At 39.1% G+C, this 19,754-nt stretch overlaps 1 protein-coding gene across 6 annotated transcripts in view; it reads left to right on the top strand.

Moving 5' to 3' along the window:
* The window catches only part of FBXO34 (F-box protein 34), an 85,108-nt gene that overhangs the window by 20,508 nt on the left and 44,846 nt on the right, over positions 1 to 19,754 (top strand). For 2 of the 6 annotated variants that reach the window (XM_068545148.1, XM_068545158.1), the window contains one exon: positions 2,000 to 2,090. The exons of 3 other annotated variants lie outside the window; for them this stretch is intronic. The gene's annotated coding sequence lies outside the window, so the exon portion shown is untranslated. The remainder of the gene's footprint in view (positions 1 to 1,999; positions 2,091 to 19,754) is intronic. One more of the 6 variants, XM_068545168.1, reaches the window with a different exon arrangement.

Genomic DNA, 19,754 nt, shown 5'->3' with positions numbered 1-19,754 from the left:
ATTCTTCTTAATGGCTGAGTAATATTTCATTTGTGTGTGTGTGTGTGTGTGTGTGTGTGTGTCTAGACACACACACACCCTACATCTTCTTTATCCATTCCTCTGTTGATGGACATTTAGGTTGTTTCCATGTCTTGGCTATTCTAAATAGTGCTGCTGTTAACATTGGGGTGCATGTATATTTTCAAATTATAGTTTTGTCTGGATATCTGCCCAGGAGTGGAATTGCTGGATCATATGGCAACTCTATTTTTAGTTTTTTGAGGAACCTCCATACTGTTTTCCATAGTGGCTGCACCAATTTACATTCTCACCAACAGTGCAAGGCGTGTTCCCTTTTCTCCACACCCTCTCCAGCATTTGTTATTTGTAGACTTTTTAGTGATGGCCTTTCTAACCGGTGTGAGGTGGAACCTCATTGTAGTTTCGATTTGCATTTCTCTAATAATTAGTGATCATGAGCATCTTTTCATGTGCTTGTTGGCCATCTGTAAGTCTTTTTTGGAGAAATGTCTATTTAGGTCTTCTGTCCATTTTTCTTTTTTTTTTTTTAATTAATTTATTTTATTTTATTTTATTTATTTTTGGCTGTGTTGGGTCTTTGATGCTGTGCATGGGCTTTCTCTAGTTGCGGCGAGGGGGGGCTACTCTTTGTTGCAGTGCACGGGCTTCTCGTTGCAGTGGCTTCTTGTTGCAGAGAACAGGCTGTAGGTGTGCAGGCTTCAGTAGTTATGGCTCACAGGCTCAGTAGTTGTGGCTCGCGGGCTCCAGAGTGCAGGCTCAGTAGTTGTGGTGCACGGGCTTAGTTGCTCCGCGGCATGTGGGATCTTCCCGGACCAGGGCTCGAACCCGTGTCCCCTGCGTTGGCAGGTGGATTCTTAACCACTGCACCACCAGGGAAGCCCTTCTGCCCATTTTTTGATTGGGTTGTTTGTTTGTTATTGAGTTGTGTGAGCTGTTTGTATTTTTGGAAATTAAGCCCTTGTCAGTTGCATCATTTGCAAGTATTTTCTCCAGTCCGTAGGTTGTCTTTTTGTTTTATTTATGGTTTCCTTTGCTGTATAAAAACTTGTAAGTTTGATTAGGTGCCATTTGTTTATTTTTGGTTTTATTTCTATTGCCGTGGGAGAAGGCCAGTTTGATTCTTGTTTCTCTGCAGATGAGCTGCCTTTTCTCTGGAGGCTTTTTTGTCTTTGTCTGAAATTTCCCAGTGATATAACTTGGTGTGGGTCTCTATTCATTTGAGCACTGAGTGCCCCCTATTAATTGGAAGACTCTATAAATCTATTAGTTTATTAAATCTTTTAGCTGTGGAAAATTTATATTTCTCTGAAAATTTCCTCTCCAAGTTTTTTTTCTTTTCATTTTGGAATTTTTGTTAGTTAAGTACTGACCTCCTGGACTGATGCTGTGTGTCATTCGGTTAATTTCTTGTCTCTGTTTCCTGTTTCTGCTTTCTAGGTTTTGTCTCCACCATATAAAACCTTATACTGCCTTTCTTTTTTTTTTTAAATTGTATTTATTTATTTTTTGGCTGTGTTGGGTCTTCATTTCTGTGCGAGGGCTTTCTCTAGTTGCGGCAAGCAGGGGCCACTCTTCATCGCGACGCGCGGGCCTCTCACTATCGCGGCCTCTCTTGTTGCAGAGCACAGGCTCCAGACACGCAGGCTCAGTAATTGTGGCTCACGGGCCCAGTTGCTCCGCGGCATGTGGGATCCTCCCAGACCAGGGCTCGAACCCGTGTCCCCTGCATTGGCAGGCAGACTCTCAACCACTGCGCCACCAGGGAAGTCCCTACTGCCTTTTAAAAAATTTTTTTTTCAAGAGTCTTTTCTTGTACTCTTTTGCCTTTTCACAGCTTCCTGTCTTGCTTTATGAATGCAACATCTTGCCTTTCTGAGGATCTCAGAGAGCTTTTCACAAGTTCTGTTTTATGAATTGTTTATTCCTTTGTCGCATTTCTTTAACTTTTTGTTTCCTTGTCTCTTTCATGTTACAGATGTTTGATTCTGATTTAACCAATCAAATGGAAGAATGAAGCAATATGAAACTGATTGGGATCTCTGTATCTAGACAGGGTTCGTCAGCTGGTGAGCTTTGCATTAGGGTGGGCAGTTAGGGGGCCCTATTAGCCTTGGTCAGTTCTAATGTAATAGCTGCCGTTAATTCTCTCCAGACTATTTAATTTCATTAAAGAAGGACCTGCCAGAGTTTTTTTGGTTTTGTTAGTTTCCTTTGTTTATTTTGTTTTTTTAATAATGTAAAATCTCAAAGGTAACCAGGAATGTGAAGAGGGTCAATGATCAAGGGTCTAGAAATGTTCAAGTGGTCATCTTTCCTGCGCTTCAGGGTGAAAAGTTAGGGTACAGAGTAGTATAGCAGAGAGTAGCCCAGATGTTGGAGCCGGACTGTTTGGGTTCAAGTCTGGTTCTGTCACTTAGTTATAGGAAGCTACTTAACAAGTTACTTAACCTTTCAGTGCCCCGCTTTTCTCATTTGTAATTTTTGGACAATAATAGTACCTACCTATTAGGTTGTTAAGAGGACTTAATTAAAAATGCATATTAAATAGTGGCATTTAGTAAAATCTCAGAAAGTGTTAATTTCTTTTTCTCCCTTCCAGTAATAACAATTATGGTGGTGATTGCCCACAGCAGAAATTTTGGCGGGATTAAGTAATTTTAGATTGTGTTTTTCTCTTTAGAACCTCAAAGTGGTATCATTGGTATCATTACTTGAAGTGCTGAGATGTATATGGGCAAATGTTTTCATAAAAGTCTTTCAAAGGTCCCCATCTTCCCTCCAAAAACGAATCTCACTCAAGATAACTTGATAAAAGTAGTTTTGGAGCCAGAAAACTAGCAATGAAAAAATACCATTTTCACGCCCAGAAACTCTATGTACAATCAGAATCATATGTGCTCAGGGTATTAGGAAGCTTTGTCTCCATACAAAACACTCACTGACAATCCTACTTCTTGAACTTGAGAAACATTGACAGTTTCTTTATAAATGGATATCTAGGGCAAGACTGGCAGGAGGAAATAATTCTTGAAAAAAAAATTTTTTTTTCTTTGCTTCGAGTGTTGCCCCAATTATGGTGGAATACTGTGAGATTTTCCTTACCATACCCTCTGCTATTTGTAAAATTCAGGTGAGTTGAAGGAGTAAAACTTCCTTTTTTTTTTTTGGCTGCGTTGGGTCTTCGTTGCTGTGTGCGGCCTTTCTCTAGCTGCGGAGAGCGGGGGCTACTCTTTGTTGTGGTACGCAGGCTTCTCATCACGATGGCTTCTCTTGTTTCGGAACACCAGCTCTAGGCACGCAGGCTTCAGTAGTTGTGGCACGTGGGCTCAGTTGTGGGCTCACGTGGGCTCTAGAGCTCAGGCTCAGTAGTTGTGGCGCATGGGCTTAGCTGCTCTGCGGCATGTGGGATCTTTCCGGCCCACAGGTTCCCGAACCCGTGTCCATTGCATTGGCAGATTCTTAACCACTGTGCCACCAGGGAAGCCCGGCAGGTGGATTCTTAACCACTGCGCCACCAGGGAAGTCCCAGTAAAACTCTTGTGTAGTGGTTCTTGCCCTCCTCCCCCCAGACTTGACCCTTATCTGAACTAAGATGTTTTAGTTCGGGTTATTTATCTTGTTTTTTTCCTTCTCCCACACAGTGGAGGAAGTTCTTAGAATCTATTATTGTTACTGTTATTATAATCATATTATTTACGTTTTAAAATGGAAATACACACAGAGGTAGAGTCACTGAGCCCCTATATATATACCAGTTAGTTTCAATATTTTGCCAGACTTGTTTATTCTTGTCCCAATTAAATTTTTTAAAGCAAATTCTAGATATCATGTCATTTTAGCCCTAAATACATCAATATGTGTCTTTAAAAAATGCATTTTCCCCCATAACCACAGTACCATTATCCTACCTAACAAAATTAACAGATTGATCTGACACCTGGCTTCTGAATTTTACTCTCTATCTTAGTATCATAAGATTCCTTTATGTCATCTAAAACCCAGATATGTTCAAGTTATATGTGGTATCATTTTTAGACTTGGTTTTCATTTACATAAAAATATTTGCATCTTGCAAATATTTGACTTTCTAACTTGTTATGGAAAATTTTAATCACATAAAAGTAGATGAAATGCATTAGTAAAGCCCCATGTACCGATCACCCAGCTTTGACAGTAATCAAATCATGCCTAATTTTGTTTCATTTATTCCCCCTCTTCTTCCTCCTGGATTATTTTCAAGCAAATCCCAGGTATCATTTCATTTGGAGTCTAGTGCATCTTTAAAAGATAAGGACTCTTTAAAAAAAAAAGTCTATCTATCTATCTATCTATCTATCTCACCCCCCTTAAGTTCCTTAATATCATCAGATATCCAGTGTTAAAATGTCTGGTTGTCTCAGATATCATAGTTTGAATCAGTATCCATATAAAGTCCCTAATTTGCAGTTGGTTGGTAATGACTTTTAAGTCCCTTTTAATCTAGAGGTTCCCCTTGCTGCCTCTCTTATTTTCTCTCTCCCTTGAAATCTGTTTATTAAAGAAATCAGGTTTTATGTCCTTTAGAGTTTCTCAGAGTCTGGATTTTAATGACTCTATCCCTAGGGCTTAGCTTAATTAACATGTTCTTATGTCCTCTGTATCTCCTGTAAATTGGTGATTGAATCTGGAGGCATACTTCCTTATAGAATATATAATACATGCAAATGATAAAGGTTTAAAATGGTACAAAAGGGTATATATTGAAAAGTCAGTCATTTTCTCACAGTGTACCTTTAGGTGTCTTCCCCAGAAGCAATTATTGTGTGTAGAGTGAATGATATGTTTTTATTAAGCTGTTATATCACCAGTAAGCATACTAAATATACTAGTAATTCTGAAGATATAAAGATTACTAATTTGTACATTTTAGAATTTGATTTTTTTAAAATTTATTTTTAATTTTGTTGTTGTTTGTTTTATTTGGCTGCATTGGGTCTTAGTTGTGACACGTGGGATCTTCGTTGCGGCATGCGGGATCTTTTGTTGTGGTGTGTGGGCTCCAGAGCACGCGGGCTCAGTAGTTGCGGTGCACGGGCTTAGTTGCCCTGCGACATGTGGGATCTTAGTTCCCCGACCAGGGATCGAACCCGCGTCCCCTGCATTGGAAGGTGGATTCTTAACCACTGGACCACCAGGGAAGTCCCTAAAATTTTTTTATATTTTATTGAAGTATAGTTGATTTACAATGTTGTGTTAGTTTCTGGTGTACAGCAAAGTGATTCAGTTATACATATATATTCTTTTTTATATTCTTTTCCATTTTAGGTTATTACAAGATATTGAACATAGTTTCCTGTACTATACAGTAGGACCTCGTTGTTTCTCTATTTTATATGTAGTGGTTTGTATCTGCTAATCCCAAACTCCTAATTTATCCCTCTCCCCTTTCCCCTTTGGTAACCATAAATTTGTTTTCTATGTCTGTGAGTCTGTTTCTGTTTTGTAAATAAGTTTATTTGTATCATATTTTAGAGCTCACATGTAAGTGATATCATATGATATTTGTCTTTCTCTGTCTGACTTACTACACTTAGTATAATAATCTCTGGGTCTATCCACATTGCTGCAGATGGCATTATTTCATTCTTTTTTATGGCTCAGTAGTATTCCATTGTGTGTGTGTGGGGTGTGTGTAGGTGTACCACATCTTCTTTATCCATCTGTGGATGGACATTTAGGTTGCTTCCATGTCTTGGCTATTGTTAATAGCACTGCTGTGAACATTGAGGTGCATGTATGTTTTTGAATTATAATTTTCTCCGGATATATGCCCAGGAGTAGGATTGCTGAATCACATGGTAACTCTAGTTTTTTAAGAAACCTCCATACTGTTCTCCATAGTGGCTGCACCAATTTACATTTCCACCAACCGTGTAGGAGGGTTCCCTTTTCTCCACACCCTCTCCAGCATTTATTGTTTGTGGAGTTTTTAATGATGGCTATTCTGACTGGTGTGAGGTGATACCTTGATTTGCATTTCTCTAATAATTAGTGATGTTGAGCATCTTTTCATGTTCCTGTTGGCCATCTGTAAGTCTTCTTCAGAGAAATGTCTTTTTATTTTTAAAGAATCCATGATAAACTTTATTTTTAAAAATTTGTTTATTTATTTATTTTTGGCTGTATTGGGTCTTTGTTGCTGCGCGTGGGCTTTCTCTAGTTGGCAGTGAGTGGGGGCCCCTCTTCGTTGCGCTGTGTGTGCTCCTTGTTGCAGTGGCTTCTCTTGCTGTGGAGCACGGGCTCTAGGCACGTGGGCTTCAGTAGTTGTGGCTTGCAGGCTCAGTAATTGTGGCTCGCGGGCTCTAGAGCACAGGCTCAGTAGTTGTGGTGCACGGGCTTAGATGCTCTGCGGCATGTGGGATCTTCCCGGACCAGGGCTCGAACCCGTGTCCCCTGCATTGGCAGGTGGGTTCTTAACCACTGCACCACCAGGGACGTCCCAGAAGTGTAATTTTTTGATTGGGTTGTTTGTTTTTTTGTTACCGAGTTGTATGAGCTGTTTGTGTATTTTGGAAATTAGGCCCTTGTCAGTCGCATCACTTGCAAATATTTTCTCCCAATCTGTAGGTTGTCTTTTTGTTTTGTTTATGGATTCCTTTGATGTGCAAAAGCTTGTAAGTTTGATTAGGTCCCATTTGTTTATTTTTGTTTTTATTTCCATTGCCTTGGGAGAGTGAGCTAAGAAAATATTGCTGTGATTTGTGTCAGAGAATGTTTTGCCTGTGGTCTCTTCTAGGAGTTTTATGGTGTCCTATCTTATATTTAAGTCTTTAAGCCATTGTGAGTTTGTGTATGGTGTGAGGAATTGTTCTAATTTCATTGATTTACATGCAGCTGTCTAGCTTTCCCAACACAACTTGCTGAAGAGACTGTCTTTTCTCCAGTGTATAGTCTCGCCTCCTTTGTCAAAAATAATTGACCGTAGGTGTGTGGGTTTATTTCTGGACTCTATTCTGTTCCATTGATCCATATGTCTGTTTTCATGCCAATACCACACTGTTTTGATTACTGTAGCTTTGTGGTATTGTCTGAAGTCTGGGAGGTTTATGCCTTTAGCTTTGTTCTTTTTCTTCAGGATTGCTTTGGCAATTCTGGGTCTTTTGTAGTTCCATATAAATTTTAGGATTATTTGTTCTAGTTATTTGAAAAATGTCATGGGTAATTTGATAGGGATCACATTAAATCTGTAGATTGCTTTGGGTAGTATGGCCATTAGAATTTAATTTAAATAGTGTATAAGTATATGATGCCGTTTAAGATCTGGCATTTTCTTTTTGGCGAAGCAGAATTTTTAAGGTGAGGTGGTAGCTAATTAGAAATTGTTTAAGCTAGATTCCTTGGCACTGCAGTGGACTACTCTTCACACAGTGAACAACATGAAAAGTAACCCCGTTAAGGGAAACATTAAAAAGAATCTTTATTAACATTATTCAATATCTGATACAGTTAGCTTTATTTTCTCAAATATGAAGATAGTGGAGTTCTGTGGTTTCTTCATGTAAAATGAGGGCAATATTTATATCAGTGGGCTTTGGTGGGTCTTGAGTGAGAAAGCTCCTAGCACAGTACAAAGTGTGGAAGAGATACTTGAATGTTAGCTTCCTTTTCTATAAGCATGGCCATAATTAACCATGAGACTCTTCTGCTTAAGTAGAATATTTTGGGTACAAGATGGGTGGCCAGGGAAACCATACCCAGTTTAAAGGGTTAGGGTGGGTCAAGAACAGGTCTGCTAGAGTGAGCCAGGGTGTACAATCTGAGTCACTTGGTCAGGACAGGTTGTGGAACTGCTGGTTAGAACAGGTGAGTTATGCCACATGTACCCATAGTCCACTACTATTTCTTGTGGTCTCTCCCCCCCACCTCAGCTCCCTCCCCAGTGGTTTTGCTGTCTGACAGTACAGTTCAGAAGATAGGCATTAGATCAGTTTTAGGTGTACAGGAAGAACAGTGATTGGATTACTGGGAAGACAAGCAGCAGGGGGGGCCATGGGAAGCCAGGGACCAAGCAAGCTGACTGGCCAGAAGATGTAGATGTAGCTCTAGCTGCACAAGAGCAAGCTGGTTACAAAGTTATATGCAGAAAGTCTAATGAGAACAAAAATAGGGGAACACTTTCTGGCTCCTTAAATGATAGTTTCTTTCATGAGACCAACCTAAAAACAATTTACTGGTAAGAGTATTCCAACTAAGCTTCTAGGTTTGAGTTGTGGGACATCAGCTGGAGATGACTTTTGGATTTTATTTCTGTTTACCAGCTAGATCAGACATTTGGACCTGGGATAATGACCATCTGTTAATTTGCCTCTGCTTGATCATGTAGGAAATTTGTATGATGTTAGGCTAGTTAATAGGATAGAAATGTAAATGCCTTTGCTCACATCAAGTGATTCCGTAGTATTTTGTTTGGGAGAAAGTATAGAGATAGCGGAGTGTTCTCAAGGAAACTCCCTTTAGTTGTTATTTTTCTCATAGCTAGACGTGGGTCTGAATACTCTGTGACTAGAGTAGGCTTTATAATTAGAAAGTAGTGCAGGGACTTCCCTGGTGGTGCAGTGGTTAAGAATCCGCTTGCCAATGCAGGGGACACGGGTTCGAGCCCTGATCCAGGAAGATCCCACACGCCGCAGAGCAACTAAGCCCGTGTGCCACAACTACTGAGCCTGTGCTCTAGAGCCCGTGCTCTGCCGCAAGAGAAGCCACTGCAGTGAGAAGCCCGTGCACCGCAACGAAGAGTAGCCCCCGCTCGCCGCAACTAGAGAGAAAGCCTGTGCACGGCAACGAAGACCCAATGCAGCCAAAAATAAATAAATAAATAAAATTTTTAAAAAAAGAAAGTAGGGCTAAGTGGTTACTTACTAAATATGGGAAACAAATTGTATGGTGTTTCCTGGGTTTAGAGAAGAATTGATTAAAGGATAAGAAATTGTTTTCCCTTGGTTGGCAAGGTTCTTTCTAAATCCAATCTAATAGTCTTTGGGCAAATATGTCCAAGTATAAGGGACTTGCCTGTGATTTGAACTAAATCTGTTTCCTTTTTCTGGTGAATAATGAAATAGTAAAGGGGCTAATAGTTGTCAGCTTGTGAAGGGATTCTGAGGCAAGTAAATCTTGCCACCACTGTTTGCTCCTAGTGTTCCTTAATTTAAGCAGGTAGTTTTATGTTCCTGTTCTAGAACAACTCTGAAAACAAATATATTGGATCAGAGTGGAGTGTAAGAAATAGTCAAGGACATTGTGCATTCATTGGCTGGAGTAGAAGGTATCCACATGGCCTACATTATTCTCATACAATAGAACAACCTAGTTAAAACAGATAAAAAATATTTTAATGCGTATTAATTTCTAGAGTTCTTTAAGACCCTCCCCCTCTTTTAAGCACAGGCTGCTCATTCTTTTCGATAAAATTTATGTGTTATCATCATTACAGGAATTGCTCCAGCTGTTGAAAAATAATTATACTAGAGTGAGCACTTGTTTTGGTTTGCTTTGAACAAAGTAGACAACACCTATCTGCATGATTATAGTATCAACTGGGTATTGTGCTGAGTGATCTAATCCTCACCACAACTCTGAAATATCAGAAGTAGTGACTTGCCAAGGCCATAGAACTAAGAAATGGTTATTCTTAGAGTCCAGGCTTTACTAGAAGTGAGGTGATATTTTGCTTAAAAATTTGTGTGTGTGTGGTGTTATTTAAGTAATTTACTGTATCTAAGGCTATGATATCATAATTTACTAACTTTTACCAGGTTTTAAAAATTAGAATTTGATAGCTGGGACAACACCCCCCTGTGCCCCCCAACATGGAGATAAACTAGGATTGGAGTCTCTAGTTTCGTAGGCGTTAGCCTGTGGGGAGCTGTTGGGAAGGGAAGAATTTGAATCCCCTTTCTATTTCTGTAGTTGTAAAGTTTCTGGAAGTTTTGGAGCCATGGGAACATGTTTTGTTTTTTCCTTATCCCCTTAATTTCCTTCTCCCTCATCTTTCCACTCCCACTCCCCAATAAAAATAAACATATTTGTGAAAGAGGGCTAAGGGTATTGTGAATCCAGCAGGTTCAGACAAGTGTTGTAAGTGTGAAGGGCAGGAAGCCATGTTTGCTAGGACCAAGTTACTGCCTGAGAAGAAATGTGTCCTTAGAGAAGAGAAAGCCTGGGTACAAGGGTAGTAAAGAGAGAGACAATTTCAGTCCCTCTTGAAGACTGTCATTCATGTGGATCCTATAGGGCTAATGTAAAGAGGAGTTGTCTCACTAGACTGATGGAAGCCCCTCGTTGTTCTGTGTCCAAGTGGATCAGAGGTATTTTCTTTCTGAACTATAGTGAGTGGTCTGTTGAGCACATAGGAGCTGAGTGTGGAGTCTTAAGTAATAGTCAAGCACATTGTGCATTCATTGCCTGGAGTAGAAGGTACCCACAGTGGCCTGGGTTGTTCTGACACTATAGAATAGACAGAAGAGAATAACAAAAATGAAACAGTTCTCAGTTCCTTAAATTTTAGCAGTTTGTTTTGAGATCCATTTATAATAGTAAATAAATTTATAAGTGAGTTGAATCAACAAGTTTTTGCTGGGTTGCTATTGCAACTCTAATGGTTCCTTTCCCTACTGGGAATCCAGGTGGACATTTTTAGAGAGGGAGAGGAATTCCTCAGGTCCACACAGGGCGTGGCAGAGTGGAACTGGAAGCTCACTTCCAGATGCTTCCTCAGACAAAACTTGTTCCCTTTGGGAGGCTGCTGGGTGATGCCCACTATTCGGAACAACTAACAGTCCTGAGAACCCATAGCAGCACGTAGTAGGCGCTGAGTCGACAGACTTTGTTAATTGAGTAAATGATTCTATCGGGACACAAAAAGCAAGCCTTGAGGCTGAGAGGGGATCCTCAATCTTGTCTTCAAACAGGAGGTCTTGCTCCTTTTTGGTGTGGGTGGGTGAAATGGGGCTTGGGAAGGGAAGAGGTGCATCATGAATTCTTTTGTAAACAGAGGACAACGGGGTGTTGGGAAGAGGATGTGAGCAGGCACATCCCAGAAATTGAGCACAGAGGACTCAGTGGCTGGACCCTTACCTCTGCTCTCTCCGTATCACACTGTCTCCCACCCAGGACACAGGGCGAACAGCTCACCCAGGTGGACTCTTGAGAAAAGTACTTGATTATGTCACCTGGCATAACTGTTCACCTGGCATTGGTGATCTGCTGAAAAACATTTGAGATGTATCTCATATACCCCCATGAACTTGGGACTATGAATGTACCAGGGTCTAATACTATGATGGTATGAAATAAATAAACTTCCTCATTTTGCATTTAGGTTTTTCAAACTTTAAGTTTGAAAAGCATGCTGTTAGTCCTTTGGCAAAGCTCTCTGAAGTTGAACAATCGTTGCTCATGGAATGACTTCCCTACCACTGGAGAGGTTCAGGCTGTGTGATCTCTTAGGGGATGGGTTATAAAAATATATTGGTACACCTGAAACTTACATAATAATTGTATATCAACTATACCTCAATTAAAAAAAACACTATAGCTGTATGAAAGGCTGTGTTTTAAAAAGGCACCCCAAATGATCACATCCTAATATTAAAGCTGACTGTGCAAAAAGTAAATTAAAATAATAAAAGGGACTAATTTTTTCCCCACTGATTGAACCCAACAGTTCTTTTTTTTTTTTATTTTAATAAATCATTTATTTATTTATTTATTTATGGCTGTGTTGGATCTTTGTTGCTGTGCGCGGGCTTTCTCTAGTTGCGGTGAGCGGGGAGCTCTTTGTTGCGGTGCGAGGGCTTCTCATTATCGTGGCTTCTCTTGTTGCGGAGCACGGGCTCTAGGAGCGCAGGCTTCAGTAGTTGTGGCATGTGGCTCAGTAGTTGTGGCTTGCGGGCTCTAGAGCTCAGGCTCAGTAGTTGTGGCGCACGGGCTTTGTTGCTCCACGGCATGTGGGATCTCCCCGGGCCAGGGCTCGAACCCGTGTCCCTTGCATTGACAGGCAGATTCTTAACCACTGCACCACCAGGGAATCCCCCAACAGTTCTTAAGAATGAGGCTGCCATTAAAATCTCAGAGGGAAAAAAAATATCATATTGAAAATAGGTAACCTTTAGATTATATACACATTTTGTTCATTTATAAAATGTAAAAATTAAAGATTTTCCCAAATCTAGAAAAATAAAACTGGGAAAAAGCCTTTAAATTTCTTCTTTTCTCATTCCTCACCCACGTTAGGTTTTCATAATCTAATCAATACCTGTGTTTCCCTCCTATTTGGAAATATGGTTACTTCGTACATAGAGTTTTTATTAAAAAAGGGGGTTCAAACCGCCTCTGCTTCCACCATCCAAATGTAAATAAAGCTTATTTCCATTGATTCCATTTCAGTTAACAACTTTTAAGTCCCTCTCCACTTACCAGGCAGTGAATTTTTTTTGAAAAGGATGGTTTTTTAGTGTGTTTATATACTCTGGTGGTATTTGCATACACATTTTATTTTTAAAATATATAGCTTAATTCTAATTCATTTGTAACACAGATGTACTGCTGATTTGTTCAGCTAAAGCAAACAACAGTCAAAGGAAAATAACCCTTACCCTTTATTCCAGTCGAAATTTTTGGTAGATTTTATTCTTTGGTTTTCTGTCATATTCCAGGCTATTTGTGAGCTCTCCTGTTATTGCTAAAGTTATAAGAAACTGGCTATCTTGGGTGAAAGTGGCAGAATTTTGCGGCCTTAAATGAACTTACTGACTTACCATTTGCCCATTCCTGCACATCTTTTCAAGAAAAAGTAGATTTGCTAACATCATTGGACAAGGGGCACAAACAAAACATTATACTTTGGAAGATAGCGGCTGTGTTAAATCTTCGTCATTCTCTTTTGAAAATACTCAAAATACAAAGTAACACCAAAGAGGAGCTTTGATATCACTGTGGAGTTGAATGTCTCATTTGCAAACACTTTTAAGTAACCTTGTATTGTATATAATGGGCTTCTCCTATTAGCTTGTTTGACTATATTGGTGTCTCTTTTTTTCTCCCGTTTATAGGGAAAATAAGTGTCTGTGTGAATGGCTCTATGAACAATAGACTCCTCTCACTGTTTTGTGTTGTCTCTTATCCATGGGCCAAATTTTAACTAGAAATCTATGATTCAAGTGATATAATTAACAACTTTTACTCTTCCCTTTATAAATTAACTATAAGGATCTGTATACCAAAGGATATTTGAAAAAAGTAGGAATATGAATTTGAACCTAAGTTTTTAAAGTTTACCTTAGAGGGGCTTATAAACAAATTTTTTCATTTGTTTGGTTTTTTGTTAATGAAACAGCTTAAACAAATGTTGATTCTGATCAGAAACTTAAGAAGAGACTTCAGAAGAGCTGAAATTTTAAGTGTTTACAGAGATAGCTCCCTTTTCCTGAGTGCTCACAAGCATTTTTTGCTAGGCACTTTACATGCATGTGTGTTAAGGACATAGAACAGGATTATTGTTGTCATATTATTACTAGACCCATGAGTGAGGTTTTTTTTTTAACTCTTTGGGAAGTTCTAATATGCTGCTAAGGTGAGAACGATTGCTCTAGGAAGATTCACAGATTTCTGGCTTGGGCCTCTGGGTGGATAGTTGTGCTTATTGAAGAGATAATATGGAAAGAAAGAGGCTTAGTTTGTAAATATGTGGTTGGGTTGGCAGTTGGAAATAGGATCTGAAGCCCAGAGGCAAAGTCAGTTCTAAAGATGAGGTGTGGGAGAATTATTGGCAGCTAGATGGTACTCAAAGTTAGGGGATTAGGTGAAACTGCCTTGGGAGAGCTTGCATGTAGAAGAGAAGACCCAGAATTCTGGGGAACCTTGAGATGTTTTGAGTGGGCGGACGGAGAGGAACCAGAGAACAAGTGTTCAAAAAAGAAGTAGCAACAAGGGAGTGAGTGATATTTCGGAAGCCAAGGGAGAAGATAGGGTCAAGTTATAGGGGACAGACTTGCGTAGCATACGGTAGGTGCTCCATACATTTTTGTTGCAAGTAGAATTGAATTAGTTTTAAGGAGTCATAAGTTTCCACTGGATTATCAGCTAGGAGGCTGCTGGTGACCTTGGTAAAAATAATTTAATTGGAGTAGTATTTCTCCTACCTTACTGTGGCCTCTTCTTGGTCTCTTTTGTAAGTTTCCTATCCTAACTATCAGAGTTTTGTAGGGCTTTGCTGTAGGTCATTGGTTCTCCGAGTGTGGCTCCCCAGATTTGCAACATCAACATCAACTTGTTAGAAATGAAAATTCTCAGGTCCCACCCAGACCTACTGAGTCAGAAACTCTGGGGATGGGATCCAACCATCTGTGTTTTAACAAGCCCTCCAGGTGATTGTGATGCTTATGAAATTTAAAAACCAATATTTTAAGACCTTTTCTCTGTCTGTGCTTTCTCCTTAGGTATTTAATCTATTATCATGGCTTGAGTTACCATGCTGTATGCCCAAACTTCCAAATTTATCTCCTTGGTCCAGTTCTTCTGAGGACCAGGTCCACAGATCCAGCTGCATGTTAATTCATTTTGACTTTGATATCTCATAGTCATAGGGACTATTGTCCACGCAGATGTTCACACTAGAAACCTAAGCTTGATCTACTTTCTTACACAAATACTAACAAATTCTAACCACATTCTACTTTACTGGTTTATACACATAAATGAAATAGTGATAATATTAATAATATAATGAATAAATGCCTCCTAAGTTGTGTGAAACACGTCTTTCAGGAAGTCTTAATTCTCAGAGCTGCTAATAAGTGATCAACCTGTCTTGCTGAGTGTGACTCCAGAGTTTAAAGGTTAAAAGTGTTATAAAACAAGGTCTCTAAACCCAAGTTGAGTACTTCACCTAGTGCTCAACCAAAGAAACTTGTGTATAAATGTATAATATATCTGCTTACTGTACAGGATTGAATATATAAAACTAGGTCAGTTGTAATTAATTGATAGGCAATTTCCAGGAAGGGGTAGGTTTTTAAGTGTTAGAGTGTGGGGGGCTTTGGGGCCAGAATGCTTTTGGTTCAAGTCATGATAGCACCACTTGCTGTGACCTTGGGCAAGTTACTTTCCTCCAGTATGCCTCAGTTTCCTTATCTGTAAAATGAGGATAGTAACTGTCTATACCTCAAAGAGTTGTTAGGATTAAACATAATAATTAAGGGTTTGGAGTAAGAAGTGCCTGGCACATAGGTAAAGGTTCAGTAAATGCAAGCTACATTATTACTATCTCTTCCACTTATTCACTGTACTCCAGCCATTCTTAAATTCTCTTAGCTACTAGTAGCCATTCAGACGTGCCATGCACTTTTATGTTTTAAAACGCTTATGCATCCAGGTCTTCACTAAACTCTCCTGATTCTCCAGATTAGGTTAAGATTCCTTTTATATGTTTCCTTAATACCCTGTTTTTTAAAAGTAACAGCTTTATTGAAACATAATTCACATACCACACAATTAACCCATATAGAGTGTACAGTTCTGTGCTATTCACAGAGTTGTAATCATCACCAAAATCAATTTTAGAACATTTGATTCAAGTCATGAGAGTACTCCCTGCTATCATGAAGATACTAAAAAGAATCCCTATACTCATTAGCAGTCACACGCATTTCCCCCATCCCTCCAGCTACTAGCAACCACTAAATCTACTTTCTGTCTCTCTAGATTTGCTTATTCTGGACATTTCTTCTAAATAGAATCATACATTATGTGGTCTTTTGTGTCTGGCTTCTTTCACTTACTGTAATGTTTTCAAGGTTCATCCATGTAGTACATATCAGTACTTCATTCCTTTTTATGGCTGAATAGTATTTCACTACATGAATATACACTATTTATTTATTCATCAATTGATGGACATTTAGGTTATTTCTACTTTTTGGCTATTATGAATAATGCTGTTATGAACATCCATGTACAAGTTTTGTGTAGATACATGTTTTCATTTCTCTAGAGTACATAACTAAGAGTGGAATTGCTGGATCATGTGGTAACTCTCTCTGTTTAGTCTTTTGAAGAACTGCCAAACTGTTCTCCATGGCTGCTGCATATTTTACATTTCCAACCCGAGTGTATGACAGTTCCAGCTTCGCCATATTCTTGCCAACAATTATTATCTCTTTTTGATTCTAGCCATCCTTAAGTGGGTGTGAAGTGGTTTTGATTTGCATTTCCCGGATGACTAATTATGTTGAGCATCTTTTCATATGTTTATTGCCATTAGTATATCTTCTTTGGAGAATGTCCTTTCCTCATTTTAAATTGAGTTATCTCTTTGTATTATTTGTATTTCTTTGTATTTTATTGAGTTACAAGAATTCATTATATTCTAGGTACAAATCCTTTATCAGACATTATTTGCTGCAAGTATTTTCTCCCATTCTGGGAGGTTATGTTTTTACTTTCTTGATAGTTAAAATTAAAAGTTCTAAATTTTGGTGGAGTCTATTTTTTCTTCTGTTGCTTATACTTCTTGTGTCATATCTAAGAAACCATTGCCTAATCCAAGGTAATGAACACTTAAAGGTTTTATAGTTTTAGCTCTTATTTGTTTTATAACTATTTTTCTGTCTTCCCTGTTAGAATGTCAGCACCACAGGAGGGCTTGGATGATGCTTATCTAATTTACTTGTTGTTTGGAGCTTGTTTAAGTCTTGGAAAATACTAAGTGTTCAGTAATGATTGTTAGTTATTTTGGAAAGGCATACTTTAAGGAGCTTTTATCAAAATGTATTTAAACACCCTAACTTGAAACACTTTTCTATTTTTTCTTTAAAAGCTAGGAACTGAAATATTGCATTTTGTTGGTGTTGCCAGGAGTTGTATTTATACTGCAGAGGTTTAGGAGACTTAAAATAAGTGTGTTTATTATGATTGCCTTCCTTAGTTCTCAGAACTTGTCTCTCTTTAGCTTACAAAATTGAGCTTTGTATCTGTACAAAATTGGGCAAATTGCATTTGCTTTTAGCCTTGGAGAGTTTTGTTTATTACTCTGGTCTCCATCAGTGATTCTAGAATAAACCAATGAGCAAGTCCCATGTTTCTAAACTTCTCTGTTTCCTTGTGATAAACAAAACTTTCATGCCACTTTCCAGGAGTCTGATAAACACCCGCAGTAGGTGTTGAAGGACAGATTCTCTTTACTGATTATTTCTACCAGCACAGAGAATTTTGTGGGGGTTTGCTACCACAGATTGTTACTCCCTCCTGTCATACTAGATATGGGGTTAGGGTAGCATCTGAAATGAGGGCTTTGGCATATATTAAATTCAACTGTTGTGACTTTCTTTCGAGGTTAATGTATACTTTGTCATTATAAAACTGCATACTTAATCTTTTTTTTTTATACATTTATTTTATTTATTTATCTATTTATTTTGGCTGCATTGGGTCTTTGTTGCTGCGTGCAGGCTTTCTCTAGTTGCGGTGAGCGGGGGCTACTCTTCGTTGCGGCACGCGGGCTTCTCATTGCGGTGGCTTCTCTTGTTGCGGAGCACGGGTTCTAGGCACACGGGCTTCAGTAGCTATGACACTCGGGCTCAGTAGTTGTGGCACACGGGCCCTAGAGCACAGGCTCAGTAGTTGTGGTGCCCGGGCTTAGTTGCTCCGCGGCATGTGGGATCTTCCCGGACCAGGGCTTGAACCTGTGTCCCCTGCATTGGCAGGCGGATCCTTAACCACTGCACCACCGGGGAAGCCCCTGCATACTTAATCTTTTGAGGAGGGAGAACTGACACTTTGATAATGAGTGATTTTATACCTTAGACTATAAAATCCGTTTTTAGTTTCTGTTTTTTAGTGGATTGGTGTTATAAAGTAACTTTAAAATGAAAGGTATCTTGAACTGGTGCATTAACCAAATGTAGGTATATTGCTAGATTTTGGACAGAATCCTGGAGGAATATTCTTAGGATTAAGCTAAATCATGGACGGAAATACCATCTCATCTAACTTTTTTTTTTTAATTAATTAATTAATTTATTTATTTATTTTTGGCTGTGTTGGGTCTTCGTTTCTGTGCAAGGGCTTCCTCTAGTTGCGGCAAGCGGGGGCCACTCTTCATGGCGGTGCGCGGGCCTCTTACTGTCGCGGCCTCTCTTGTTGCGGAGCATAGGCTCCAGACGCGCAGGCTCAGTAGTTGTGGCTCACGGGCCTAGTTGCTCCGCGGCATGTGGGATCTTCCCAGACCAGGGCTCGAACCCATGTGCCCTGCATTGGCAGGCAGATTCTTAACCACTGCGCCACCAGGGAAGACCCCCTTTTTTTTTTTTTTTTTGTGGGTTTAAGAAGGTCTCAGTAGTGAGTGTTTATAAAAATGTGTATGTGTTTGTATGCATTAAACAGATTTAGGATTTTACATCGGAAAATAAATCAAGCCATCTGATACCTTCTAAGGATGCACAAAGGAAAGAATAGTATTTGGATTTATTGCTTAGTTACAGTGACATGTCTGCTGGTAAAGTGATGAAATTGTTTAATGAGTTAGTATATGTCTCAATTCTAATAAAATTGGCTATAGGTTTATGTTTATGCTTGTGATTTTAGCTTTTACTATGGTAACCTCCATTCTACCATTTAAAAATTTAAAAAGACTTTCCAGAATTGAGTGCTGTACTTTTTATATTGGGAATAGCAGATCATCTCTAATTCTTGAAACACCAGCCCTGAGTTTCCTTAATACCATCACTGTCATTCTCATCCATGAAAATATCTTTCAGAATATACAAGTTTGGGTATTAATTAGACATAATTTCAAGTCATTTTGGGGAGTGGGGCTGGAATCTTTCAATGAATTCTTCTGTGTTTCAATTTCCTTATACTCTCCCACCACTTTATTTTATTGTGAACTTGAATAATTTTATGTTTTCATATGATTTTTCTTTGATCCATAGCAGTCAGTTTTATTGCAAAACAAAAGCACAAAACAAAATACCCCAAACTGAAGCTTCCACAAATGTCAAGCGATTAGCAGAGTTCCTGTACTTCAAAGTAGTGAGGGTGAGGTGAGGGTTTGATTGAAATGAATGATTTATTAGTTTTCTATGTTCTGTTCAATTAAGCTGTTTTTTCTTTTGACCTTTAAGTAGGTTCCAAATACATAAAACAGATTGAATTCATTTATATTTTCTTATTTTGCTTTAAAAATAATTTATTATTTATAATAAATAATTCAGAAAAGATTTACAGCATTATACTTGCTTTGGGCAGTTTTTTGGAATGCCATTTGGAGACATGAGATGTACCTCTGTTTTGCTTTTTGCAGTGCTTTGGGTAACTGCTAAACTTCTTGCATCGTTCTCACCGAATTTACAGGATAAGTTTAAAAGTATGGCCTCAGTCTTAACGATAAATGATTTTGCCTAAAGTCACTGTAAACAACAAATAATTTAGGTGGCCAACCTTTTATTTATTTATTTATTTATTTAGTTGCACCAGGTCTTATTTGCGGCAGGCAGGCTCCTTAGTTGTGGCAGGTGGGCTCCTTAGCTGCAGCATGTGGGCTCCTAAGTTGCAACTCCAGGGCTCCTTTAGTTGTGGCTCGCCAGCTCCTTAGTTGTGGCATGTGAACTCATAGTTGTGGCATGCATGTGGGATCTAGTTCCCTGACCAGGGATTGAACCCAGGCCCCCTGAATTGGGAGTGCAGAGTCTTATCCA

The sequence above is a fragment of the Eschrichtius robustus genome, chromosome 1 (genome assembly GCF_028021215.1).
Source record: "Eschrichtius robustus isolate mEscRob2 chromosome 1, mEscRob2.pri, whole genome shotgun sequence".
NCBI lineage: Eukaryota > Metazoa > Chordata > Mammalia > Artiodactyla > Eschrichtiidae > Eschrichtius > Eschrichtius robustus.
This window is presented reverse-complemented; position numbering and strand designations above follow the sequence as displayed.